This window comes from Pseudoliparis swirei, chromosome 6 (assembly GCF_029220125.1).
Source record: "Pseudoliparis swirei isolate HS2019 ecotype Mariana Trench chromosome 6, NWPU_hadal_v1, whole genome shotgun sequence".
NCBI classification, from domain to species: domain Eukaryota; kingdom Metazoa; phylum Chordata; class Actinopteri; order Perciformes; family Liparidae; genus Pseudoliparis; species Pseudoliparis swirei.
Genome location: NC_079393.1, coordinates 7903894 through 7918418, shown reverse-complemented (window position 1 = coordinate 7918418; position 14525 = coordinate 7903894). Strand labels below are relative to the sequence as shown.

At 41.6% G+C, this 14525-nt stretch overlaps 1 protein-coding gene across 1 annotated transcript in view; it reads left to right on the top strand.

Annotated features, from left to right (window-relative positions):
• LOC130194952 (SRSF protein kinase 2-like) overlaps nucleotides 1–14525 on the top strand; it is a 78917-nt gene that overhangs the window by 799 nt on the left and 63593 nt on the right.

Below are 14525 nucleotides of genomic sequence, written 5' to 3'. Positions count from 1 at the left end.
AAAAGAGGTGTGACAGATGTGACAGCTCATTTCGTTGACCCCTTTCCGCAGCAGGGATAAGAAGTGAAACACCTCCCGTTTGAGAATCGTTTGATTATGTAACTTTTCTTGCATTTGTTGGAGCATTGTTTCCTGCGGTGTGTGTGTGTGTGTGTGTGTGTGTGTGTGTGTGTGTGTGTGTGTGTGTGGATGCACGGGTATTTGCAGCCCCCGCGTGCAGTGCAGTGGCTCTGTGAAGTGCAGAATTGGAGTGGGGGGAGTGGGGGCTTACTTCATGGCACGATGCTATTGGAGCGACGTCACCGGCAGCCGAAGAGGGCATCAATTAGGTGCTATACCGACGGTGTGGGCAGCTCGGTGGTGTCTGCTGCTCGGATTTGCTGAAATTGAACACGGAAGCAGACAGATGTGTGCACACAACAACAACAAAACTCAATCAATTCATGAAGCCAGTGGTTGCTCTGAGAGAGGTGACATGCTGTGGATGTGGCCTTTCGCCATGGGATATGTACAGAAGGGCTTAACTCTATGGGGATAAGGATTACACAAGACAGAGAAAATGAGAAATATAATGACTGCATGATTATTTTTTTAAAGATATTCACAACTAAATGTGGCTGCAGTTTGTATTATTGTCAATGTTATGTGCTTAACTTGTTTTGTAATTTATTAATAATGTGGTGCAAATGTGCAATTTATCATTTTTGTAAAACAAGGAAAAGCCTCAAATTCTCACATTTCCGCTGCTTACGTTATTATTAGTTTTACTTGTTGGAAGACTTAAGCATGAATCAATTATCAAAATAATTGCAGCTTAATTTCCTGTCAATGGACTATTTGTCCCAGCAATAAAGGAAATCATGTAAGCTGCTTATCTAGCAGACGCTTATCCAGGTCTGGGTCACAGTAGCCTCTCTCTCATTCTCTTGCTCACACAGCTGGGGGAAAGCTTTGTGCTCAGTAACCACAACACAATCACACATGTAAACACACATGTACACACACCCTTACACAGTTAGAGACACACGCACAAACACATTTCCAACACAAATGTAGACGTTTCCGTTCAGAGCATTGAGTGTAGGCTCAGTCAATGTAGTCATTACATTTTTTTAGCAGATACAACTTCCCATGTTCAAACTCATTAATTCACAGAAACATGCACATGAGTGCAGGCACAAACAAAGGAAAAGAGATTTAACTAAAGCGTAGAGGAACACATCATCTGGCTGTGGTCCATTGTCCTTTTATCAGCATCACATATACTCACATATGTGTCGTCAGTCATTCTCCTCTGAAAGTCCTCAGAGCAAAGTAAGGCAGAGTCATGCTGTGAGGTCAACGGCACTTTGCACTAATTAGAAGTGTAAAGGTGACAGTTGTTTGCCTTTATCCGAGAGCCATTAATATATAGACTTGTGGAATTACATGCATCACAATTTAGATGTGTGGTCGGTGCTGTGGTACATGGTACCGGCGTTTAGATACAACAAAACTAACTGACGATCGCAGTCTGAACACACCAAAACAATCCAAAGAGAACTCATCTGGTAACATTTTAAACAGCTTTTAGGATCCAAATATACACGAGAAGTATTGAAACAGATGTGTTTGTCTTCACTAAGAGTCAGACTGTGACTCACAGAAGTGATGTTTTTGCTCTGCACTCTGCACAGATCTGTTATCGTTGTTTAACAAAGTCTGGCTATACCGCAGCAGCATTTTTTCTCTCAGATTTTTGTTGTTGACTTTGTTGGCTTTAAGTGGTAAATTAATGGATGGTAAGGACATTTGCTTTAGAACTTAAAGGTCCTTACAGTATCAATGCTACCGACTTGCTGATCCCCCGACGTTTCATCCTAGAGCAGAATATCAGTCAGCCCGATATTTTAGTCAACGTCCTATCAGCCTCAGTTACTTTGTGTATGTGTCACGACGGGATTAGGGTATGGACCCAAATGCACGACTCAGGAGACAGATAATTCAAATAAAGATTCTTTTCTGAAAGCTTCGTCAAGATCTGAACAGACAGAATAATCAAACTATGGAACGCTCGAGGGCTTGGTCGGAAAAACACAAGACAATCTGGCAGAGGACAATTGGTAGTGAGGGAGCTAAATAGTGAGGGACTAATGAGGGGATGGGCTGCAGGTGAGAAGGGCGTGAGGACCAGGTGAAGAGAATGAGGGACTAACGAGGGAGGGATCAGAGGCAGGTGAAGGGAGTTGGACTGACGAGATGGGAAGCAGGATCTGGAATGACATGATAGTTAGTGACAGGATGAAAACTACTACTACACAAAGGAAGGCGTGGAGCTAAACTGTTACAGTATGTTAATGTTTAGCAAGTGTTAGCATACACAGGTTAAACTCAGATGTTGAACCAGGTCACTGTTACCTATCATTATGAACATGTTAGCATTATCATTGTGCTGCCAAAATTGCAAAAATCATTTAATTATTTCATTGTTTGACAAAACCTGGAACCACCAGCTGGACATTTAATAAGAAACCCCACAATGACTATCACTTTGGGGCAATGGACACAGTTTATTTGCAGATGCACTCAAGTGACGACACCGGGACAGTTATTTATGTATTAACTCTGTTATTAGGGGGCGACGGGTCTGTCATGACATCAGTCATCTTTAAGTTTGTCACACATTGATGTTGTTTCAGGAGTTTCTCACTTTGACTCTTGCAGATTACAAAACAGGGTGACACAATTTGTCTCTGAGGGTACACACTGCGTCATCTGTGAGGCATTTTATGCTAAGGGGAAATTAAATGTTGAAGAGCTTCAGCAGTAGATCAAACACATGTTGGAGAGCCACTGCGTGGCGTGCTGAGCAGAGCGAGTTTGGAAGCAAGAAACCGATCGATTGGTCTTTCAGCTGCGAGTCTCTTCCTCAAAGTCTTTATTACAGCTTCTATGACCTCTATTCAATCTACAATGACAGCAACATTCAAAATAGAGCAGCTAGATGAATTAGAAATATTTGAATTTGGTTGTGGCCCAATAGAGAAGTTCATACGTCTCTTTTTATCATCAAATTTTTGCCTTTGTTGGTTGGCCCTTTGAAGTTTAAGCTATTACCTGCTCTTTATAACCTGATTTTATCTCTTTATTCCAGTGGTTCTCAACCTTGTTTCAGCTGTGCCACCAGGGTCTGATTTATTATAGAATATATAAAAGTCAGTTTATGAACATACACTTATATTTTATCGAATATTTATTCAATAATTATTTGTAAAGGATTTTTTAATTCATGCTAATTTTAAATATATATATTTTAAATCTCAGGTACACCCTGAAGTGCCTTCACGTACCCCTAGGTGTGTGTGTGTGTGTGTGTGTGTGTGTGTGTGTGTGTGTGTGTGTGTGTGTGTGTGTGTGTGTGTGTGTGTGTGTGTGTGTGTGTGTGTGTGTGTGTGTGTGTGTGTGTGTGTGTGTGTGTGTGACAAACTCAAAGGAGTTGAGGCGTTGAAAGCAAACTGGTACTGAGATGTTGCATGTGGTTCAACCGGTTGACAAACTAATGCTAAAGATTTAGCATGGTTTAATTTCATAAAGGTTCAGCATTTCCTATACCAGAGGTGGCATACTGTTTTATGCGGTTCCAAAATTATTTTCTGTAGTGTTCAATCTGATTGTTTTTAGTGGAAGTTTAACTAATATCGACAAAATATGAACCATTTGCCGCAGGAGTTCGTTCTCACAGCGTTTGTTTATTCATGTTTGTCACATTTATTTTTCTCACTCAATCATCCCTCCCTTTATTGACCCTAGGGATGCCACTTGAAATGAATAGACCGTCACGCCCTTTGTTGTTCATGTTGTCATAGAAACGCTGCCTGTGTGACTCTTAGACGAGCAATAAAGACAACAACAATGATGCAATAGTTCTAAAGGGATGGCAGAGTAGCAATTTTCTGTACTCCGGCTTTTAAAAATGACAACTATTAGTCCAGATACATGTGACTGAAGAAGGTTACTGCTGACCTTTGACCTGTCATAAGTTAAATTAGTGTGGAGGTCTGGACCGTGGTCCATGCTTACTACTAACTACTCATACAATCTGTCATATTCATCGAATGTGTTGTAACTCTGTAATGATTCCTTCTGTACTCATGACATCTACTGCTTCTCTCCATCCGGGGAGAGGGATCCTCCTCTGTTGCTCTCCTGAAGGTTTCTCCCCTTTTTTTCCCGTGAAATGTTTTTTTCTTCTATTCCTTGGGAGTTTCTCCTGATCCGATTTCTGGCCCTGGGACAGAGATGCTGTATGTGTCCAGATTGTAAAGCCCTCTGAGTGACGCGCATCCTCTGCAAGTCAACTAGTAACTGCCTATCTTTGATGAAAGAGCTCACGTTTCATCCACATGGTTGAATTCAGATTGTTCAGATCGTGGCCGCTTCTCACATGAGACGATGACAACTCACAGTGGCCGAGGCTTCGTTGGGAATTGCCTCCAAGATTAAATGGATCTGGATCAGCATACCCAAACAGATTGGGGTCGTGAGGATGAAAGATATACAAAGCGACACCAGAAAAATAGCATTCATTCGTCATAACTTTGGCATCCAGAGCACGATATGTCTAAATGCTAATTTTTTTCTCGGGACATATATCTGTCAGCTATAGCGGTGCCATTCGGAGCACCACGGACCTTTCCGCATGAAATGAGCTGCTCTATCCTGACTAATGTTTCCACACATTGTACTGTAAATTGATCTTTGGTCTGGGTTCTGTCCAGCCCAGAGTCTTTAACCGAAGAGGCAGCTGGACACTGTGCAGAGATCACGCAGCGAGCTGAAGCTGGAGTCACGATTTACATCACATGTCAAGGTTTTATGAATTCATGAAACTGAATCATGATACATGACACACATTTTGGGTGGCAGTATGGTCACTCGCCCAAACCCCCTACACGGATTATGGAGGATAAATTTGTAGCGAGAGGCGCCAGTTCGCCCCCTATAGGATGGGTTTATGAGGGGATGCATTTCACTCTGTGCTGTGAGCACGAGTGAAGCTAATAGTGTAATAACATTTTCATTTCGGTTTGTTTACATGGTATTAATAATAATCATCTACAAACTGTTGTATAACATTTTTATACAGACTCGCCATGTTTTTTAAGATAATTGTATGTGGCTTTTTTTAAGGTGACGATAGCAGAGATACAAGTCGGGGAACTAGGGAGAAAGACAGGTGGAACAAATTATTCATAATCGGCATCTTAACCCCTCAGGGTAGAGGCCATCTGAATTATTTTTGTTTTATTGGGTTTCATGAATGCTGTTACTTATGTTTAGTTTGATATAAGATACAGATATTGCCCATATGTGAGATATTACAACTAACTTCTACATTTTGGGATGTTTTGTGTTTTTCTTGCCTGATTAGAAGATCGATAACACTCACAGACCTGATTAGATATGGAAGTAGACAACCTTAAATTAGTTTAGCTTAGCATGAAGACTGAACACACGGGGAAACAGAGAGCCGACAGCTTTCTGAAATAACTAAATCCACCTCCCACCATCTTCTCTGTGGTTCACCAACAGCACACAACAGCCCCGTAAAATCACAAATTGCCATTTTCCCCAGTCCTTATTCTAAATTACGCGCATTTCGGACCTGGAAATATCAATCTTCTCATCTGACTCCCAAAATGACAGACGTTTGGGTTTTTCCATTCCATTATGTTATCTTCATTTTGGTCACGTGTAAGATCAGCTTTCTAGAGTGATTAATTACCCTTTATAGATTAGCAAATGGTAAGCAAAAGGTTCCCCGTTAATGAATTGAATTGATTCCCTTGGAAGCTTGTAAGTCCAGCTCCCGTCGCTATGGATGACCTCACGGACCTCCCAGTTTCAGTCGTAAAGCCGTGGTGGCTCGCATGTTTTGTACAGACGTGAGGAAGAGCTCTGAAGATTTGATTTATGGAAAGCAGATCGGTTGGTACTGCTCATCTAATAAAAGCTTCTTTTATCAATACTGCTGCCTGACTGGATGGAGCTGATGGCGGGTGCTGAGAGCAGAGCATGTGTGCTGCATGTAGAGAGAGAGAGAGAGAGAGAGAGGAATGGGGAGAGAGAAACAGTGATAGGCTAGAGAGGTGGAGCAAAAGATAAAGAGCAAGAATACAAGGGAGGAAGACTGAGAAGGTGACCAGGAGAGTTTGCATGAGTCTGAGTCTGGCCAATCATTATCGACAGGAGAGCCAGGGATGGAGAGAGTGAGTAAAGAAAAGGGGAGAAAGAAAATTAGAGGATGCCACATGGTGGCTGAAGGCAGGAAGCAAGAGTTAGTACAAAATGCGACACGTGAGGGAAAGCACATACGTCGGCGAATGGCCCCACACTGTGTTCTGTTTGTTTGTGTCTGTTTGTGTTTTCATTGCCATGGAGGAGCATCCACTCACTGTCTGTCACGTCAGCATTGAGAGGTGTAACTAATTGTATTTGAGCGTGCGGCACTAGATTTGATGGTGACAGTTGAGCAGAATTAATCGCCATTTGATGATGCGATCAGAGCGTACATAAAAAAAAAATGGAATACTGAAACCAGCTGCCTGCTGCTGGAAATGTGAGCCTGAAGTAACAGAAGTTTCAGGCGGTGAAACCCCAAAAATATTCTAAAATGCTAAGTGGAGCTGCTGCTTTTGGTTTTTCAAGACGAGCGACACCTTTCACAGTCGACTTTGTCATTTATTTCATTCGTTAGTCCAACTTTGATAAGAAGGAAATCTGTTTAATGCAGCATAATAACAAATGTATTTTGGCGATATTCTGTACCTGCATATAAGAGGACATGTTTAGTCAAAGCCTTGACAATGTAACCATAAATATATTTTTCTTTAGTCCTACAGTGTGATAATAAATAACCCAAATATAACATTTCATCTGTGGACATCCTACTGCCAGAGAGCTCGGCTATGCCCCTCACAGATCCAGTTATTGTTATACATACTGAATTGTAATGTGATATTAGCTGCTTCCTCTGTGGTGTCTGAGTGGGAATGATTTCCTCCCCGATGGCCACAGTGCCAGTATTATTGCTGGCTAATTTAATACAGAAGAAGTAGGACACTCCAGTAGGTGTATAGGAACTCCTGAAGAAAAACTCCTAATTTAAATTCACCTTTTCCTAAAGCAATTAGTAAGGTGTGCTGGTTTCGTAGGGTGCCTCACCGAGGCTAAAGTTGAGTGTGTATTCTTTTTTTAGCTGCCAGCACCATAATCTGTTATATGAAACTGCTCCTGAATACTACTCGTGGATTTTAATTTTGGATTTTGCTCCCCTTTGTCAAAGTAGATGTTGGTCTGACTCGGGGAGTTTGAGCACTTTAAGGATTTTCATCCTGCTTTCCCAGAACGCTGGCCAAGAAAACAACAACAAGAGCACAGAACAAGAGTGAATTAAAGGACGAGGGGGGGTCCCATGTTCAGAGTGTGTGTGGTCCAGATAGGATTGGTTCCCCTCATGTAATGCGTCTGAAGTGCAGGCCAGTGGGTCATCGTGGAAGGAGGATGGGAAAGACATTAATAGGGCATCATGTCGTTCTCTGAGGGCAGGAGCTCCTCGCTCTCCACTGCCACCTTCTGGTGAAGCAGCTTATGAAGCTGCATTTCTGACGGATGTTCTGTCAAGTTTTCTGATCATTTATTTATGCATTTCTTACCTTCAAAGTCATTCATTTATTGCAACCTTTCTCCGTTTTTTTATATGGCTTTACATTTTTGACGAGCTACATAAGTGGTACTTCTCAATGTGAAGTCCATCAAGTAAATCCTTAATTGTATACCTTTATTCTGATCATATTTAATAAGAGACAACTCTTGGGACACATTTTACACACATTATGTAGAGAAGACAGAAACTGAGGTGGCGTCTTTTCCTCAGCATCAACTTCATTTTGGGGGTTTTCTTTCTCAAAATGTAGTTTTATTGAAATGCCGAGTCGGCTGTTACACTCCACTCCACAGCCCCCTAAAGCACAGTTATTATTTCATATCAACACTTCGCAAAACTCATTATAGAATTGTACATGTGGGTTATTTTTGTTCTTCGGTATGGTCACAAATATGAGCTTGTTTTCACTTCTCTCAGATATTGCCATGAACTGTAAATAAAACATAACACCCCTTGCATTTTGCATAAATGTTTGCATAATCTTGTCTATGTCGTCACTATCTATGCACCTCTACTAAGCGTGATGCTGCAGATCACTTAAAGCTACGATTAGCAATGTTGAGCAACTAAATTATCAGCATTAAAACCCAGCCGAGTGTTGTAAACTCTTTCCCACTAAGTGGCTCGTAGCGCTGGCTCCAAAAGTCTCTAAATCTAGTCAGGAAGTTGTCAAGTCCCCTGACATCATCATAATGAACATAAACATTGAACATGGCTATTGTTAGAGCTCACAGCTGTCAAGCCAGCAGCTTGAGGAAGATGATTGCTGTCGGGATGTAAAGAGAATTTCAGAAAATACAACAAAAAATGTTTTTAACCCTCTTGTTACCTTTCGGATCAATTTGACCCCATTCCATGTTTAATGTCGGTGTTCCTTGGGGTCAATTTGACCCGAGGCTGTTTTTCACTGTGTCAAACATATAAGAAATATCAACTTTTTTATATATTTAAAGGGCTATTCAGGTAGTCAACAAACAAACATAAAGTACATCACACTTAAACTTGGGAAACAATATTAATTCTAATAATTTTCTGGAGGTTTTAATTGCTGGGGTCAAATTGACCCCGAGGGTAAAATATGTCAGTAAATGTAAAGGTAACAGGAGGGTTAAAGAACATTACCAACCCTAGCTTTCATAAATAAATAAACAAATAATAATAATCAAGGTCATCCCACGGCTTCTCATTGCTTGGTTGATAGCTTTTGCACAAAGTGAACCGCCACCGAATGATTTAAAGTAATTGCCCCCTTTAAAAAAGTAGGAAAAGTTAAACCCAAACCCAAAGCCTCATGGAACATAGCTTCAGTTTCAGTTAATTGTAGAGAGTTGTTTTCAGAATAAGTTGCCAAGATGCTGCTCATGTCGTCTGTGGGGTTTTGATAGATCAGATTGCAGCACATACAAAAATGTCTCCCTCATTTATTCACCAATAATCACAGATATCATGATGAATGCGTACACACAGGTAAAGCAGGCCAGGATCAATACCCATTCCAATGGTGAAGGATCGCTTGTGTCGGCTGTAATCAGCAGTTTGCGGTCGAGCCACAAGGCATTTGTTTGTCTCTGTATCTCCTCAGCACACTAACCCAGATCTCTGGAGACAGTGTGTGTACATGTGTGTACTGCCCAGGCATTCGCCGTATTGTATCAAGGCAGCTGCTGCCTTGGTAAACATTAGGTAATCAGTCCTGTGTCCTCGTTCAGCCCCGCATCGTTCTTCTTGTATTCTCGAGACTCAGAAGCTTCTGGCAATGTAGGCATGAATGGAAAGATTGGGCCGATTTATGGTTGGGCAAATCATCAAAATGACTAGGTGTGGGGGGAAAAAGGTCCGCAAATAAGGATTTTCTTTTTTCCTTTTCTAGTTCAAGATGACGTCTTTAAATATCTCGTTTGGTCTCGTTTTCTCTCACCAGTCGTCCAAAATGAAAAAGAAATGACATTTTCTATCATATAAGACAATGAAAAGCAGCAAATCCCCAGGGATGTGCTGTAATTTTGTAATGTTTGTAATTTTGACGGATTATTCAATTATCATTGATTGATTGATTTAATTAATCGGTTCAGCTCTTATAAACATCTCAATAACTTCAGAAATCTAAATTTTTGTTTATATTGAATTAGTCGTAAAGGGGTTGGTTGCAATGCTGTGTTTCATGAAAATGTGAATAACTACCTCTGTGAAGTAACTAAAACTAATTTTTTCTGTGTAAAACCAGAGGCTAATGTGAATGTGTATTTACAAATTTGATTTTTGACCTGATTATTGCGAAATTAAAGTTTATTACAATAAATTCTTAGTGGGACATCACTATTATTTTCAACAAAAGCTTGCTATCCATCTAATAGTTGTTGAGATATTTCAGTCTGCAGTAGGGTGATATGGCCACAATCGTTTATCTCGATATAGATTATTATTTTGAGGCATATTTTCCACTGTAATCTCACATTTCATCTAAGACATTCAACTCGTTATATGTTTCAGTCACATAACAGCAGTATACCTCTGGTATGTGCATTATTACACTCATTGTGGTGGCATGCCTGGCTTCGCTCTGTCCCCATCCTGCAAGGCTAATATCATAGAACTCTGAAGCTGGACACACATGTGGGCCTTATTGTTGTACGCCCCCTCAGCTCAAAGCCCAGGGCTCGTTTCTATACTCATGCTTCATGACATTACGAAAATAAAACACCTTGTTATTGTCCTGTTTATCCTGGTTTGGCCACCCAAAAGTGCTGCTTTCTTTACTTTTCTTCGGTGTCCCGTATCAAGTGGACTGTGCAGGTTCCAGTCTCATGATTGTATTTCTTATTCTGTCCATTAGAGGGTAGCCATGTCCTAGTTTGTAGTCTTGTGATGAAAGAAGTCACTGTAGGTTCGGTTCTTCCCCCTCTGGGTTTTATCTGTGCTGTAAATGTCTGAATACTTAAACTCATCAGATTATGTGTTCCCTGCATGATGAATACAAGGATTGTTGTTTTATGTGAGTCAGTCAAGTAGACAAATATCCCATTTCACTTCTTTTGAATTGTCTCATTTCATCTTTTACATTTTCACTTTTGCCAAAATAAATATTTGGAGAAGGACCCGCTGGTTTGGTGCTTTTGGTGGTTAGACGTGGCTCTCTGTAACCAGAAGGTCAAAGGTCACTGGATTGATGAGAGCAGAAGCCAGTAAAACACTTTTTCATAATGCTTTTACAAAGGGTACCCCAGAAAGGATATTTTATCATTTGAATGGTCAAGTTAAGAATGTTAGTTATTATTTGTAAATAGATTATTAATGTATCAAGTTCGATATCGCAATGCACGCAAACTCCATTCATGTTCCGTAGAAATAAGAATACAACTAGATTTATATTCATTTAATTACTAACATATTTTACCCTTTGAACAATTAAAACCGACATTAAACATTGAATGGGGTCAAATTAATCTTAATAGAACAACATGGCTGTCAAGAAGCTTGCTGCATACTGCTTTAAATAATGCACTATTAGCAATAATAAAGGGATAATCAGTGTTGTGCCTGATGTGTCTATGGGCGGATTTAATAGACCTGCAAGAAACATTAAATTTGTACTCTTAAATCAAAAAGTAATGATTGGTCGATCAAAGGACAATGCATCTGAAACACACATGTCATAGTAAATGAAATATATATTTTTGTCTTGGACTGTTCCACGCACACTTTCAGAACGTCTCTTTTGCACGCCCTTTTTTGCATCACGTCGATGTGATGGCCGTCTTCTCACAACTTCCTGACGTTGATGTGTGAGCAGCCCTTTGAACATCTTTATGAAACTGTCCTGCAGGCACATCAGTACATATAAAATACTCTGATTAAACGAACACCTTCATCTCCGTTAAGTGTTGTTCCTGGACCGGCCCTCCATTAGTGAAGTGGAAGGGCGTTAAAAAACAAGAAGTCGGCCATTTTGTGGGTGTTGGTGTTAAGTGTTGCGACGCAATCCATGTCAGTCCGGTGAAGCAGCTCGGGTCAGAGCACAGGGACGGAGGGCAGAGGTCACTCATTCATCAATTAAACACACACCACACTGCTCATGAGCTCTCACAAACACACACACACACACACACACACACACACACACACACACACAGGTGCTATTACTGGGTCATAATCAGTTTGCTAAACTGTACATATTCTCTCCCGTCTCACTCTCACTCTCTTTGCCAACTTATTGCACACACACACACACACACGCACACGCACGCACCCACACACACACCCCAACTCAAACTCACTTTAACTTGCAAAGTGCACACATTCAAACATATTGCTGTAGAGTGCCTTCCCCAGGGTAATGAGGCACAGAAAGTGCAAGCTGCTTACCTGTGTGTGTCTGGATGAATTACGAGCACTCAACACTGACTGGTAACTGTGTGTGTGTGCACGTGCGTGTATGTGTGCGTGCGTGCGCGCGTGTGTGTCTGGTCGGAAGGGTTATGGCTTTTTCCGCTTAGCTGGAAGAAACTAGAGTGACGGGACATGAGATGGAGAGGAAAAAGTGCAATAACTCAAGGCACAAAGTGAGATAAAAGCCTCATGGCGAATACAAACGTCTGGTATTGAGACTTTTTAAGGAAAAGCATAGGCGCAAATAATATGTGGTCCGCTCACCGTCATGGCTTACTGGGACACTGAGATGGGACCAGTCTGGCAACTAATACATGATCCATGACACATGTCTGCACTGTTTGAGCTTTTTTTCCCCCACAAATCAGATGACGTAAACATGTCATTTCTAGTTTTGAAATCACCAAGGAAACCAGTGTGAACTGTTAAAGGAGCAGTCTGCTGATTTAATATTGCACTTTAATTAAGTCAGACTTGAGTTAAGCACGATAGATAGTTAGGCCTCTAGAAGAGAGGGTAGAGGTGAACACATTATACTGTTTCAACACGCTGAGTCGTCATTTTTATTAAAGAATTGACTTCAATGTGTACACTTGATGATGTGTCACTTTTACATCGTGATAAACAAAAAGGTAGGTTTGAGGACACAGATTATAAAAAGAATGGTCGAAGCAGTAACGGCTGAGATATCTACCATCACTTCTCGTCTGCAGCATGTGTCAACTTCCAAAAACCTACATTTCCCTTCATGCGAGTCAGAGGGAAAATATGAAATTACTGCCATGTTAATGTCATAATGCAGTCCCCACCGACCTGTAAATACAGCGTCAACATCCAAGTCATAATCATAAACATCGACGCCCCATGAGTCTAAAAGTAGAGATGGATGTCGTAGTCGATTCTACGTGTTTCCAACCCTCACAAGGTTCTGCAATCAGCCGTCTTGAGTTGTTGAACTCTTGTCGCTGACACGCTTACTTTAATTTCATCAACCTTCTGTTGTACCGAGGACATTCACACACTCAGTAGAACTCCCTCTCGTTCGGCGAATTGACCTCAAATCAATGGAGTGAACCTTTTAAGTCACAGTTACCATTTGTCTCGTCTGAGTCCGTTCTGCAGATCGGGAAGGAACATATACTTCACATAGTCGGATAGTAGTACCAGTTCTGACAATGTGTACATCCTAGACACCCTCTTGAATGCGTTCACGCTCATATTAACAATGTATGTGTGTGTGTGTGTGTGTGTGATCAGATTCACATCCAGTACCCACGGGCTTTGGCGTGCAGTCTGAGTCCCAAAAGCCAGTGGCCTCCGTATGGAAGTCTGTCGCAAAGAAAATGAGCCGCTCCGAGGCAGACCCGAGGCTATCAGTATGTCAATCAATCTGGACACACACACACACACACACACACACACACACACCTTTAAGATGAACTCCTTTGTGTGTATGTAATTGTGTGTGCTTGCGTGTCTCTCCACTCGAGGGCAGTGTTTTCTCTGCAGACGGCAACAACAAGGCTGCTGACACAAAGAGCAGCGTCACTGTTAAAGTGGAGGCATCTTACCCTTCTGCACACGCACACACACACAGTCTATTGTGTATGCATTTGTCTTCTTGTCTGTATGATTGTGCTTTGATGTGACGTCTGTCTGCGGCTCCATTTGTGTGTTTGAGTGCACTGCTTGCAATGGGACCTGTGTGTGCGTGTGTGTGTGTGGATTTGCACGCATAAACCCCTTCTCTCTCCCCAGCATCCATCAGGCAGCGAGGAGAAGTAGGCCGCTTAAAGATAGCTCCCGGCAGCCTCAATACCGACTCCCAAAATATATCTGCTCATGAGAGTCATCAGCGCTCTCCCTCCCCCATCTTTCTTATTCTTCTTTCGCTCCGTCTCCTTTCGAAGACGAGAATCAGCCGTCGAATTTTGCGAATCGATACCCTCGGTGAGTGGGTGTGTGCGTACGTGTGTGCCACAGTGAGGGCATGTGTGCGTGTGCATGTTCCTCTTTTTTTGGGGAATCTTAAGGTTCAACCTCACGGAGCGGTGACATCAAGATCGTAACGCAGCATCCATCAGAATTAGGGCGGTGCATTGAGGAGCTCTGTCACCCATGACAACCTGACCTAGTGGGGGGAATAAATGGGCATCACAATCATTTTGGGCTCATCAAATGTCAAGTTGTGTCCACAACCCCCCAACATACTCAATCAAGAATGATATAAAACAGAGAAAAGCAACAAAAGCAAGATTTTCTTTTGTAAAAACTGAAATGATGCATTCATTTTTTTTACAATTAATGAAACAGCTAAAGGATGACTTGTGGCAACCCTAAATTAAATGGTATCCCAGATGCCTTCTTTGGTTTTCTTACACCATCCAATACGTCAGATAAATTGCTGAGAGATCACCTCCAGACCCCTCTCCCA